The 13,998-nt window shown below is 51.4% G+C and overlaps 1 pseudogene; it reads right to left on the reverse strand.

Annotated features, from left to right (window-relative positions):
• Window positions 1-437: 437 nt before the first annotated feature.
• The window catches only part of LOC125134626 (uncharacterized), a 46,834-nt pseudogene continuing 33,273 nt past the window's right edge, over window positions 438-13,998 (reverse strand).

Genomic DNA, 13,998 nt, shown 5'->3' on the forward strand with positions numbered 1-13,998 from the left:
ACAAGCCATTTGGCATAGAGTTTCAAGGGCGGCATTGGATCCCTGAAAACTGATCATGGATTTCCCGCCCCTCTCTCAGGGGATTAGAGCATCAGGTGAAGAGTCCTGGAGTTGGATGAAACACAGACCTGTTTCTTGTTATTTCCACCTGGAGGTGCTAAGAGTCTGCAGAGAGATGGGCAGCTTCTATGGTCCTGGCCACAGAGATGGAGGTGGGGGGTGCTCTGAACCCACCTGCTTTTCCTTTCTTCCTGGACACTTGAGTGTGTCCTCACTGTACACCACCACCCCCTTCCCCCCCAGCTTTAAGCCTTTAATAGCTGGGACCCAGAATAGCAACTGGGGAGAGGGGGAGTTTGCGGGTCAGGGGTGGCCACCTTCTCCCAGATTGGAACCCTTGCCAGACTTGCTGCATTTCCTGAGAGAAAGAAGCTTGCTCAGGGGCGCCGTGCCCTCCTTATTTTGTCTGGCTTTGTTTTGTTCCTTCCTCCCCCTTCTGTGGGTCATCTTTCTTGGAGGCTTCAGTGGAAGATTAAAAAAGAAAAAAAAAATTCCTCCTATCAGCACTTTGCCATTGTATGGAAGCACGAACACAGAGGTACCCAAGGAGGCTTTTGTAGTTTGAACAGAATGAAAAATGCTTCAGGTGTTGTCAGTCTGTGGCGGTATGTAAATAAGACACTGCGGAGATCTGTGAGCAGCCCAGGCCTCCCCTCTGTCTGTCTGGGTCCCTTAGGAGTTGTTGAGGATCCCTGGCTGCCAGTGTCCCCCCAGCGGGCCCGAGCCTCACTTGCCCTCTGTGCCTCTGTGATTTATGGAGCCCTGCCAGGGCTTGTCTGACTTCAGATAAGAAATGTGAATGTATGTAAGTTCCAGTGGTCATGAACCACCCGAGCCAAGACTTTTCTAATTCCTGTCCTCTGGAGGGAGGGTAAGCCGGGGGGGCCAGAGCAGGAACTGGGGACTTAGGTGAGGGCTGCAAAGTCCTGGGCTGGCCGAGTGGTGGGAGACCAGGTGTTCTCTTGAGGCCTGGGGAGAACCACGAGTGAAGATGGGCCTGTGGATGTTCTCAGGGACCAGGATCCTGTGTCCCTAACCCCTACGGTAAGACTAGGGCTTCCCAAGAACTTGTGGCCCTGGAGGAGGGGGGTTGGGCTGCCAATCAGAGAGACCATTCCTCAACTTCCCAGGTCTGTATTCTCTCCCCTCAAGCCCCAGGCACCCAAATTGGCTGAACCTGACCACAGAAGAACAGGCTGCCTTTTGCCCTGGCCCAAGCTCCCAGGAACAGCTCCTCCTCTCTGCCTACATCCTGGGCCCTTGGCAAAGGCCAGTGGTGCACAGGTCCAGGCCTGGAGCCACAGAAAGCACCCGAGGGTGCTTGTGGGCATTGTACCTTTCAGAGGACATTTTATGGGAGTAGAAAGAAGGCCTAGAGAGGGACTGTTTGGTCAGCTAGTGGTTACTTCCGAGCATTTCAGAGAATAGGCTTTTACTCTGGTTTCTCTGCTCCAGAAGGCCTCTAGGTTACCTGTTGACCCAACTGGTGGAGGGCAACAGATTTGGGGTTTTTTTTCCCCTGCGTAGTTGAAGCAAGACAGGTTTGTGTGGGCAGAGGGATGATAGGACCCAAGCGCAGAGCTGGAGCCTAGAGGCCTCTCTAGCCCCGCCGGCTCCTTGGAACCCGGAAGTGCTTTCCAAGGAAAGGAAAGTCCTTTCCTTTCAGGGTCTGCCTAGTTCTGTTGGCACCCACACGAGCTAGGGCAGAGGCTTCAGCCTAGATCCTAAGACATGGGCTTATCCCTTCCCACCTAGACTGAACAGTCTTATGACATCATATGTTCCTTGGTGGTCACTTGGTTCCCATCATTCTGCCATAGCCCTAGCGGATGTTCAGCCCAGGATCTGAGCAAGCAGAGGGTCAATGCCAAGTTCGCAGGTGTTGGAAGCAGATGGGCAAGCCTCAGGGCCTTGAGGCCTTTCTTGGCCCCTCTGCAGTCACCCTGCCATGGCCCTCCAGGCCTTGTTATGTGAAGGGTCCCTTCAAAAAAACCAGTGGACCTCTGAGATCCTTTGAAAGAGATGAATAAGCCATTTGCCCAGGCAGCCTCTTGCCAACTTGGGATGGGGGGAAATGAATGTACCAGGGGGCTTTAGGGCTTCCACCAATGACCTTCCCCAGCTTCTGGAGGCCTTGGGGACACATCGTGCAGAGTGGGCATGGAGGCAGAGCTGGCCTTCACAAAGCCTGGGCTCTACCCCACCTCTGTCACCCCCTAACCAAGGGACTGTGGCCTTGTCACTCCCCTAGCTGGGCCTTTGTTTTCTCATAGCAAAGTGAAGGAGTGTGCATGGCCGATCTCTGAGGTCTGTCTAAAATACATGGATTCTCGCCGCTGATGTTGCAGGCACAAACACAAATTAGCACATATGGAAAACTGTGGGTGAGTGATAATGCCCCTCAGCCCCCGCCCCAAACACACACACGCTCTTCTCTTTCTCTTCATGCCCCCTGTAATAGATCATACAGGATGGATTACATTAATTTTCTATAAACTATATCAACTTGAGTGACATGTCCTTAAGGGTTGGCTGATTGATATCTACAATGCGGTCTTATAATCTAAAATCATATTAATATTAATATTAAAGATTTTCTGTCCTTTACGCGCACCATTAAATCTGGAGTATAAGGTGAAATTGACAACATACATTTTGACAGCTTATCTATAATAAATATGCAAATCTTGATGCCCACATGTCATCACAGATGCACCGCAGCTCTCTGAAGATCAGAGCCTGCCTGTCTCCCGCGTGACATTTCCAGCAGAGGATCAGAGCACCCGTCTAGGCTGCAGGAGCAGCGCTGTGTGCGCCTTTGCCGGCGGTGACCCTGGCCTCTCCTGTCTGCCTGTGAAAGCCTGTCCTTCATCTTGCCACACAGGCAGGGGGGCTTGAGGAATGACAGTCACCGAGAGCAGGGGACGCCATCTCATGTACTCTAGAGAATGCAGGAGAGTCCAGCTTCTTTTAAGTCACAGAGGGATACTAGATGCCCCCTTCATCCCTCTGGTTACAGCAGTTTGTCATCACTCAGCACCCAGTGAGTTTAAGAGTTGGGGCCCTTAAGTTGGCAAACCTGGGTCCAACCCCATCTCTACCACTAACTTCTGCTTTTTTTTTTTTTTTTTCGCTTTTTAGGGCCACATCCATGGCATATGGAAGTTCCCAGGATAGGGGTGGAATCAGAGCTGCAGCTGCCAGCCTACATCACAGCCACAGCAACACGGGATCTGAGCCACATCTGCAGCACCACAGCTCACGGCAATGCCGGATCCTTTAACCCACTGAGTGAGGCCAGGGATTGAACCCGCATCCTTATGGATACTAGTTGGGCTTGTTACCACTTAGCCACAATGAAAACTCCACCAACCTCTGCTCTTAACCTCCCATGGCCAGTTTCTGCACCTGTAAGCAGAGAGGGGAAATGTGAGAACTGAATGAGATCCTAGAAGCTGGGTGCCCAGCACACACAGTGATGCCTCAGGAAAGGCAGCCCTTAGATTGTTTTTTTCTAAAAGTGTCCTACTTCCTCTGACCCCTGCAATCCTTCCTATTCCTAATTCCTTGCCCTTGTCACACAGAATCTACTGCTTTGCACACCGACCATCTCAGATTCTTCTCTGCTTCTGGCCTGTGCTGGACGTGAGCACCAAACCAGCAGGTATACACATCTCCCTGTGTCCCCAGACCTGGCCCAAGACCCAGGGGGAGCTGAGAGGGGATGGACTGAGATTGGGACAAAGGAATCAATTGCAAGGGGAACATCTAGTCACCTCTCTGCTGAGACTCTGCCAGGTTCGACAAGATGGTTGTGTGTGTGTGTGTGTGGTGTGGTGTGTGTGTTTTGGAGGGGGACAATGAAGTGAGCTTGTAAAATGTATTATCCTTCTCACACTAATAGGAAGGTTGGCAGAAGAGCTGAAAGTGGTGCAGAGGGATTTTAAACAGGTGCATCCTTGTTGATTTGATAGAGCTCCAGGCCCTCTCAGTGGTCCCACCCTCATTGTGCATCTGCTGACAGGGCAGCAGGTGCCCACCAGGGGCCCTGGGGCCATCCTTCTGATCACTGGCTTCCTTCCAGACTCTCTGAGCCCACCTTGCCAGGTGACATTGGGTCTCCTGGGTTTGATCCATTGGTTTGAGCCTCTTCAAGTTCCTGGCATTGCATTCACCCTACTCCCTGTCCACTCCCTCCACAAAACCATCCCATATCAGGCCAGCCCCAGGGAGCTGTCTCTGAACTGCAGGATTTCCAGAGTGAAGACCCATAGGACAATGCTCCTTGTCACCTCCTTGTATTGTTCTGTAATTGGTTGGCAGTGGACCGTTCTCCACAGCTAGACTGAAAATGAGGGGGGTGGGGACTGCTTTCTCTTTCTGATCCTCTGAGTGGCTCACTGTGTGGTCAGGCACAAGTGCAGATGTGCAGGTTTGCACCTTTCAGCACTCTGGCTCAGAGTAGGAACAGACGTGAGACTCCATGGATCTGGAGATGGGTGGAGAGGTTCAGCTGTCAGCATCTCTTGAGAGACAAGATCACTGTTGACCTGGACCCACTTTCATGCTTCTCTGGGTCTCTTCTGGGGCCAAAGGCAGGGCTCAGAGGGATCCCAGACATTCTTCTGGGATGTCAGAAAGTCCCTTCATACCTCCTACCTCTCCTGCAGGGTGGTGTTTTGGAGGGAGCTACATTGTTCACCATTTGTACCTGCCATGCATCTCCATCCCTGGGCTAACCCTGGCTCTGGGATCCAGAACCTGCTGCCCTGACCAGGGCTAAGAAGGTTAGTGAACCAGGCTGGAGGGACAGGCTTGCTGGGGGAGGGCAACTGCTGGGAGAGCCAGCTAGCAGGTACCTGTCCAATTTGGTCCTGGGAAATTCAGGCTCATCGTGGGGTACTCGTCAACAGACTCCTTCAGCTTAGGTAGCGAGCAGAATGGATCCTAGGGAGATGGTGGGACCCCATGGTTTGCTGAGAGGAACCCTACTTACAGAGATTTTTCTGGGCTCCCATACCCATTGTCTCACAGAATCTCTTGCCACGAACCCCTCTGGTCCTTCATCTCAGTGTGAAACTTGAGTCTCCACACTGTCTTTAATACAGAACCACCGATCAATCATCTACGATGAATCAGTCAACAAAGGGTAAAGAAGGGAGGAGGCGGGATGGAGAGGAAAGAGTGTGTGGCTTTGGGCAACTCTCTCGGGTTCACTGAGTATCCACAACATCTGCCCTACACATTACTGCCCATTGCTTTGTATATTCATTCCATCTTTCAACAGACTCATACTGGCTCTGAATTACACAGGCTGCCTTGGATGCTGTGGATGGGCTGGGGGTGGGGAGGAGATGGACCCTGCCCCTGCCCCATGCCCTCAGAGCCTGTCTTCTGGGGCTGTAGAAGAGGTTAGTTAAATGAGCTAATGTTTGATAATCCCCGGGTACAGCGCCTGGCAAACCTCCATAAAGCTGGCTCCTCTCTCTGCCTTGAATGAGTCTCATCTGGTTGGAGAGAAAAGGCCACTTAAAGTAGGACCAGATAAGATTATGGGGGAAAGCTAGGTAAGGAAATGGGTCAGGCTGAGGGGTGCCCATGGCGTTGGCGTTGGTGGCTGGGGAGGGGGCGGTGACAAGGTGGGTGGAAAGAAGGAAAGTGGCTTTGAATGCCAACCCCAGGAATTAGGATTCCATGCCTTTTAAAATTCCTTTCTTTCTCCCTTCTCATTCATCCCTTCCCTGCCTCTCTCTTCCTCCTCCCGCTCCCTCCTCCTCCTCCTCCTCCTGCTCCTCCCCTCTCCTTCCCACAATTAACCCCAGGCTGTCATGATTGCTCCCTGCGGTGACGAATGTTTCTCCTCTCTCCCCATCCCCCCCCCTTTTTTAAAATTTGTGTTGACTTGACTCGACAAGCCCTAATCCCTGACTCAGCTCCCACTTCTTGTTAAACCAAAGGTAAATTCTCTCGGCGGCCGGCGGGGCGGCCTGGAGCAGGAGGATCTACACCGCGGAGCAGCCGCGGGAAATATTGATATTAGCCGACCTCTGGCGCCGGCCGCCCGCGGTGAAAATAGGACGCGAGGCCAATCAATTACAGAGCCATTAAGGGCAGGGAGGCAGGAGGCAGCGGAGAAAAGACGGGGCTCCCCCCTCCAGGCATCGCCCCCTGGGGGTGAGGAGCTGCATCCCGCGCTGCGCTCCCCGCGCACTCCGGCTACATCCCCCAGCGGTCAATGTCAGTGACCTCATCGAGCGTTGGGGAGACCCCAGTCGGCCCGGCGGGAGGCGGGGGCGCTCCGAATCTCCGCTCGGACCTATCCCGCCCTAGGCTGGCGCTCTCTTTGTCTGCACCTCCCGCCCTTTTTCTGGAGTTCCTGCTCTCAAGCCCCCTCTTTCTCTCTCAGCCAGCCCTCCTCCTTCTTCTCTTTGTTACAACCTCTTCTCTTTCCTTGGTGCCTTTAGCTCCTCGGACCACCCTGCTCTTGTTTTTGTCTGCCTTTCCCTTCCTCCTGAGCCTGCCACGGGGTGGCTCCTGTCGCCCAGTGTGTTCTGAGCTCCAGTGGGACTGGTCCTGCAGCATTCTGGCTGGGATGCTGGCTGGTCCCTCCCTTCAGATCTCACACCCATTAACATCTGTTTTCACCGACAGGAACCAACATCAGGTCTTTCTGATTTGGGGTCCATGACTTCTGGAAACACTTTCCATTTGTAATTTGTTCCTTCTCACTCAGATAATAGCCACATGTTAGGTGAGGACCCCCACACCTAGACCAGGAAACAGCTGTGCTCATGACAGAGCCCTCGGCTGCTGGATTTCTGAGGGGTGTGAAGGGGAGTGGGAACAACCTTCAGTGTTTGGGTGGCTGTGACCAGGTTTGTGTGGGTGGAGGTGAGGGGCTGGGAGCAGACAGGTTGTGGACTTGAGCAAGCACTGTACTTTTCTTGAGCTGACCTTTCTTATGGGTGTGGAGAGAATGAGGTATTGGACTCATTTGGTGATTGGTTGATAGGTCTATAATATTTCTCCAAACTTCCACAGATTCTTAGACAAACAAATGGCATTCAGGAAGGCTTAAATTGATCAGCTATGATGCTAGAGGGAGTAAGTTGTACTTTTTCCACTTCAAATAAAGATTCTGCATTTTACAAAATTTGACAATGTAATAGCCATATCCCTTTCACAATGTCCTTTGTTCACCGTTCTCAAAGTGTGGCCCCAGACCTTCAAAATAAGCCCGTGGGCCTCACCTGGGAAATTGATTAGAAAGACAAATGCTTTTAGAAATTCAGATTCTCAGGCCTTCCTCTGAGGAGGGGCTTGGCCATCTGTGTTTCACAAGCCCTCTCTGAAGGGCACTGAAATCTGAGTGTCACTGACCTCAATTATCCCCTCAGCTCTGGAAGGCAGATGGGGTGAAAATGATTCTATCATCATTTTACCTCCGGAGGACCAGTGGCAGAGGACCATTGCATGGCCAGATGGTAGCAGGGTCAGGGGTGGGACAATTCTTGGCTTCCGTGTGAGGCAGCCTATAAGGGTGTTAGAGGTGCATTTTATTTCAACTCTCAAGCACTGCTTCGTGGAGGTAAATATTCCATTCCGAGAGGTGACTGTCATTTGCCTGGCTGTGGGTCTCCTGTGACCTACCTGTAGGAGGTAGAAAGTTTCCAGATTTCTGAGGCTCCTTTGGCCTCAGTGCTTTGGAAGTGGGGATAACTTGAGGGGATAGCCACTTACATGAAAAATAGTATGATTCTTTATGATTGATTTTTTCATTGGGCCATTGAAAGCAGCTTGCGGTCGAGCTGTGTCTTTCACCACCCACAACCTACCCCAGGGTCATGTCTGGTGCTCCAAGGCCCCCACCTGACAAACAGGTTCCAAAGTCCAGGGAGAAGGCAGTTCCGAGGGCTTGGGGGGCTCTTGGGAGAAGCTTTGGTGTCCAATGGGTAGAGTTTAGACCCCAGCTTTGCCCCTGACGGACTGTGTGGGACCTTGGTCAAGTCTTGTATCCTAAACATCTTGAAAGAGCCCAACTGGTAGAGTGTGGTCACCACCCAAGTTCAGAAACCAGCTTCTCTGGGCCTCAGTTTCCTTGTCAGCAGCTGGACCAGGAGCCTCTCCAGCTGTAACAAACTGCAGCTAATACTGTTAATGGATATAAGCCCCAAATAGCAGAATCCCCAATGCACTGCAATGGTTTTCCCTCTGTTCCCACCTGCTGCCCAGGAAGATGAGCCAGCCTGCCGTCAATGAACACAACCATCAAGGAAAACACAGCAAGCCCTGTGCTTTGGAGAGCTGACCCAAAGACAAAAAATGACACCTAACATCACCTTGCCACCATCAATCCAACTTGCGGCCCTCTGGCTACAGGAAGGCTTGCCTGCTGAGGCTGTCAGTGTGGAGACGACAGATTTGGATCCCACACCGGAAAAGGGTCACCTACCCTGGGCTGACTGAAGTAGGAGAGGAGCTCAAGCCTCCAAAAAACTTTTTCTTTTTTAACCTTCCATTATCCAGAAAACAAAATTAATTAGACCCCTCCATTTTCTGAGAACTTGGGTTAATTAAGGTTTATATGTATGTCGTGATCCCCCCTGCCCCCAGTAGTACAATGAAGTGATGTCTCCATGAAGAACACAGTACTTAGTGAAACTGCTGGGATGGGAACGGATCTTCACTGAGCTGTAACGTCAAATCATGCTTGCAGACAAACCTGGCATTTCATTGAGTTGCAGCCCAAGGTGGGCAAAGAAGCAGACTGTGAGGTGACTGCAGGGGAGAGAGAGGATGCCAGCTGACTTTCCAGGCTTGGGGTGAGGGTGGAATAAAAATGTTTGCTATTTTCATGTCCAGCAGACGTCCTCTGTGCCTTTTCCTGCCCCTTCCGTGCAAGTTCTGCCTCCTCCAAGGAGCTGCCCCAGCTACGGCTCTTTTGATCCCTCTCCTGTGACCGTCAAGCCAATAGCCTGAACCACACGAATCTGCACTTGATTTTGGAATGTCCCAAGTTGCTCCTTAAATCTCTGGGTGTGTTCCATTCACTCCCCAGCTGGGTTTTCGGTTCTTGCGGGCTAGGAGAACTCCCAGGTCTCAGACAGTTTCAATGCACAGCAGGTGCTTAGTAGATACTTAGAATCACAGACAGGTGGAGCTAAAAGCATCCTTACAGATCAACTGGTCCACACTTAAGCTTGAAGGTGAGGAAACTGAGGCCCACCATGCAGAATGACTTGTTGAAAGCCTCATAGCCGGTGTCAGGGCAGGAACTGAAACCCAAGTCTTGGCAAATATAAAGTATTTTCTGACTATGCACTATGTTACTAAGGAGGTTGGGAAAGCAAGAATTTAAAAAAAAATGATTTAATGAGAGCTTAACTAGGTACATTCTCTTTGGAAATAAATGTCCATCGAAAGGTAGGAAGCTCAGAAATAATTTCACTTACAAGAATTTATTTTACAGGTGGGATCACACATGTGTACAAGTGGTGTGCACAAAGATATTGATTGTGTATTATTTATTTATGTCTTTTTAGGACCACACTCAGAGCAAATGGAAATTCCCAGGCTGGGGTGGTGAATTGGAGCCGTAGGCCTAGGCTTACATCACAGCCACACACAGCAACACCAGATCTGAGCCTCATCTGAGATCCATGCCATAACCTGTGGCAATGCCGGATCCTTAACCCACTGAGTGAGGCCCGGAATCAAATCCAAATCCTCATGGTTACTAGCTGGGTTCCTTACTGTTGAGCCATAATGGAAACATGTGTGTGTGTGTGTGTGTGTGTGTTTTAATAAAACACAAAACTAGAAATGGAATGTTTCTCAGTAGGGGCCTGGCTATGTAAATGAGTAAATATCTGGATAACTGAATGCTCTGCAGCTACCAAGTGGGATGAAGAGGCTCCACATGAGTGTCGATCTGGAAAGAGCCAGGATATACTGGAAAGTCAAGGTGCATGGCAGTGTGGGAAGCATGTCCTGATTTCCACAACAGAAAGTGTCTGTGGGTGTGTTTGCGTGTGCCTGTCTGTACTTGACATATTTCTGGCAGAAGACACAGGAAACTGCTCCTTCTGGTGAGTGGGAGGGGGTCTGGAGTGGGAGGGGGAATCACACTTCATTGTACACCCCCTTGCACTTTTTACCATGTGCATGTGTTATTTTTATAATAATAATAATTTTAAAGCCTCAACATTGCAGTCTGCTGGATCTGTGTTTCCCCTCCCTCTACCCAGTCGCCTCTCTTGCTGTTATTCTATAAATTGGTAACTTGGAGTCTAAGCATCATCCTTTCAAGTAGGTAATAAACAACAAACAAGCCATCTGTTCTTAGCACATCACTTTACTTTTTAAACCCCCAGATTTCTGCTTTTCCAGGGGGCTGAGGCTCCAGGGTGGAGCACCCCACAAGGTGGAGGTGCAGTATAGGGTTAAGAACCAGGCTCTCAAGTCCAGTATTTATTAGGCAAGACCCTCAGTGCTCTGTGCTTCAGTCTCCTCATCTGTAAAATGGGGATAGTAACAGTTCCAGCCTTCCTGGTAAGCAGGAACAGAGCTCCTGTCTGTCCAGCGCTCTGTCCCAGACATGGGTCAAGGTACCTGTGAACCTGGAGACACTGTCTCTGACCTTGGGCAGTTCAGACCTGGATGCAGCACAGCAGGCTTGCTGCATGAAGGAGCCTACCCAGGAAGCAGATTAACGAGGGCACACCTAAGGAACCCAGCCCCAGCTCCCTCGTGATGGAAAGTGGGGAGAGGGAAGTGGGCAGGGACAGAAAAAGGGAGATAAGATGCTCCAGCAGGTGAGTCAGCCTGGTGCCTTGCCTTTCTCTGGGTCCAGGAAGCTATATGTTTTGGATTTTCTTTGCGAGCAGCTGGCAGATCTCTGGACAAGCCGGTCATGACCCTTTCGGGGAGACTGTGGTTTGATACTGGTTGTGAGATAAGAGCCTAGATTCTATTCCCCAGGGGGGTTCCAGTACCCAGCTCTCCACCCAGCGGCCCCCAGAGCTTGGGCAGGAATTTGACTCGGTCTCGGTATCTCCACCTGAAAAACGCAGGTACCTGGGCTTCATCTCCAGGGATTCTGACAGTGCAGACTGGGTCCTGAGGGAGCTGCTGCAGACAGTCCTGTGGGTTTGTTGGGGGTAGGGGTGGGAGTCCAATCACAGAATGGATGCTAGTCAATGCACAGATTCAAATGCTTTCGGTTACATCAGAGTTGACACTGCTAACTGCTGTATTGTCCATGAAGACTGCATTTCCCAGCCCCCGTCTGCCCCACCCCAACTCTGTCCCTCTTGCAAAGAGGACCGTGGACCAGACTCTGGTCCTGAACTTTGGATGAAGGTGTAATAACTATTTATTAATAAGACTAACACTTAGGCTCTTCACAAATAATTCTCACCATGACCCTCTAAGGTTCTGACAATTACTGTGTCTGTTTTACTGGGGGCAGGTGTGTGTGTGTGGGTGGGGAAACAGGCAGGGAGAGGTTAAGGAACTTGTTGAAGGTCTCTCGTGGGTCATCCAGCTCCTCAGTTCCCCTACTGTGTGCCATTCCAGCAGTCCCCTGTCCCAAACAGGCTCCCCCATTCTGGACAGGCAGAATGTCCAGGGCAGTTCCTTGGTGCAGTTTCCTCTTGTGGACGACCCCAGGCAAGGGCCCAAGTGTCTGCAGCCTCAAAAGAGATGAAACCCCTGCCCCTGCCTGCCCAGCAGGCTGCTTTGAGGATGGAGAAGGGCTGACAGGGGGCGCATATGGCCACCACCATCGTTCCCCACCCCTCCCTGGATCCCTGCCCAGACGGACAGATCACATTTGTTTCCTGGGGCAGCCACTCTTTGTTCCCCTTCCTCCTCCTGCTGGTGATGTGGTCACCTTCCCAGGAGATAATGCCCGCGTGGTTCTCTCCTGACAAGCCCTTTCGGCCCTATCTCTAATCTTCTCTGGGTTTAGGATTAATAGACTTTTTCCTCGTTTAGGATCAATAAGTACAGAGAGAGAGAGAGAGAAAAAAAAAAGGAAGGAAAAAAGTCAGCAGGATTAAAAAAACAGGCTGATAAGAATCTTGTCCAGGTCCTAGAACCCTTATGTTGCCAGTGGTATCTTTCAGCTGGGTAGGGGGTTTGGGGGAGTTGGGTGGGGGGAGGAGGAGCTAGGGGGCCACCTGTGAGAAAATAGGCTCACAGGCTTGTGACTGAGGCCCCAGGACCCTCAGCCTCAAGCCCAGGGAAGGTTCCAGCCTGAATCTCGGTCTGGGAGGACTCTCTGAGTCCTGGCTTGCCCATCCTGTCTTCCTCCCACGTTCCAGAAGAAGCATCTTTCCCAGCAGCCGGTCCCCACCATTCGGGAGCTGGGTCCCCAAACTACTGTCTTCTAGGCTCCCAAGATCCCTCAAGGGTGTGGACTGTTTAGCTGAGCTTGGCAGCCCCGAGTCCCAGAACCCGAGCTCTTTCTCAGTATTTCACAAAGCCTAATGGAAACTGCACATGTCCCCTTGATGAGCCTGCATGGGGAAAATAAAAATAGCACCTCGCTGCTTTTAGCAAGAATTATACCTACTCCGTGTGGCTAACACTGGTTGTTGCATGCCGCTCTGCAGCTCTGATTAGCCTTTGATTAATAAAAAATGGGATGGGAATCAATTATTTATTTAATAATGGCAGTTTGTTTTAAAGGCAAAAGCTTTAAGAAAGCAGAGGACACGGGGGTGCAGTGAGGTAGGGTGAGAAGGTGCTGAGAGAGAGGGTCTTTGCTGGGAGGAGTTTGGGGTTGGAGGGTTTCTGTCGTGGAGTTGGCATCCTGTGCGCAGGCTGGAGGGCTGGTTTCCTTGGGCTCTCAGAACGTAGGATGCAGCCCCGAGTGAGGGGAGCCAGGTTCCAGCATCCCGGGATCTGGTGCAGCTGGAGTCATTGAGTGCAGGGGACTGGAGTTCAGGAGGGCAGAGCACTGTCTGCTTTGGTCCCTGTGGGGGCGATGAGTGCGTGAAGCCCAGCCCAGCCCCCTCATGCCCTTCCTGTTACCTCTGGCCTCAATCCCTGGTGGACCAACCCAGGAAAATCTCCTTGAGCAGTGCCTGAGCATGTGGTCCCTGATCGTCGACGACCTCCCGGCCTCTAGGCCTACACGGTTTATGCCAGCTCCCATTTACCCATCCATGCAGGGGCCCGTTGCCCAGCCTGGTCCTGCTCCTCTCTGCCACCAGCTCAACCCGCTTTCTCCTTGTGGCCGGCACTGCTGCTGGTCTCTGCATTTCACAATCACATACATTCATCAAGGCCGAGATGGAAGGACGCCCCGAGCGGCAGCTCCCCAAGTCATCCCGCGGGAGACAGCCTTTCTTCTTCTGAGCATTCCCGGCACTTTGAATGTGTGTTCCTGGGGCAGTTGGGGAAAATGCGGCTTTGTACTTGATTTCTTTGTAGGTATTTTGAGGCCAGGGATGGAATCTCAGTCACCTTTGTTAACCCCTGCCCGGGGTGTGTGGAATATGGATGGAGGGGTGGAGGCTATCTTTGGGGGAGACTGTACCCCATTTACCTCTGAAACCACTTTCAGATTGAGAAATGGACCTTTAATGGAAATGAGAATAGCCTCTTTGAAGGACATAGAGGAAAGAGATGCTTTTGCACCTGAGAGAAGCAGAGTAGAGTACACGGTCAGGATTTTAACTTTTTTTTTTTTTTTTTTTTTTTTTTTGTCTTTTAGGGCTTCACCCACAACACATGGGGTTGGGGTCAGATTAGAGCTGTAGCCACCAGCCTACACCACAGCCACAGCAATGCTGGATCTGAGCCGTGCCTGCGATCTACACCACAGCTCACAGCAATGCTGGATCCTTAACCCAGTGAGTGAGGCCAGGAATCAAACCTGTGTCCTCATGGATGCTAGTCAGATTCGTTTCCGCTGAGCCATGACAGGAA

Source organism: Phacochoerus africanus, chromosome 8 (genome assembly GCF_016906955.1).
Source record: "Phacochoerus africanus isolate WHEZ1 chromosome 8, ROS_Pafr_v1, whole genome shotgun sequence".
Classification (NCBI taxonomy): Eukaryota; Metazoa; Chordata; class Mammalia; order Artiodactyla; family Suidae; genus Phacochoerus; species Phacochoerus africanus.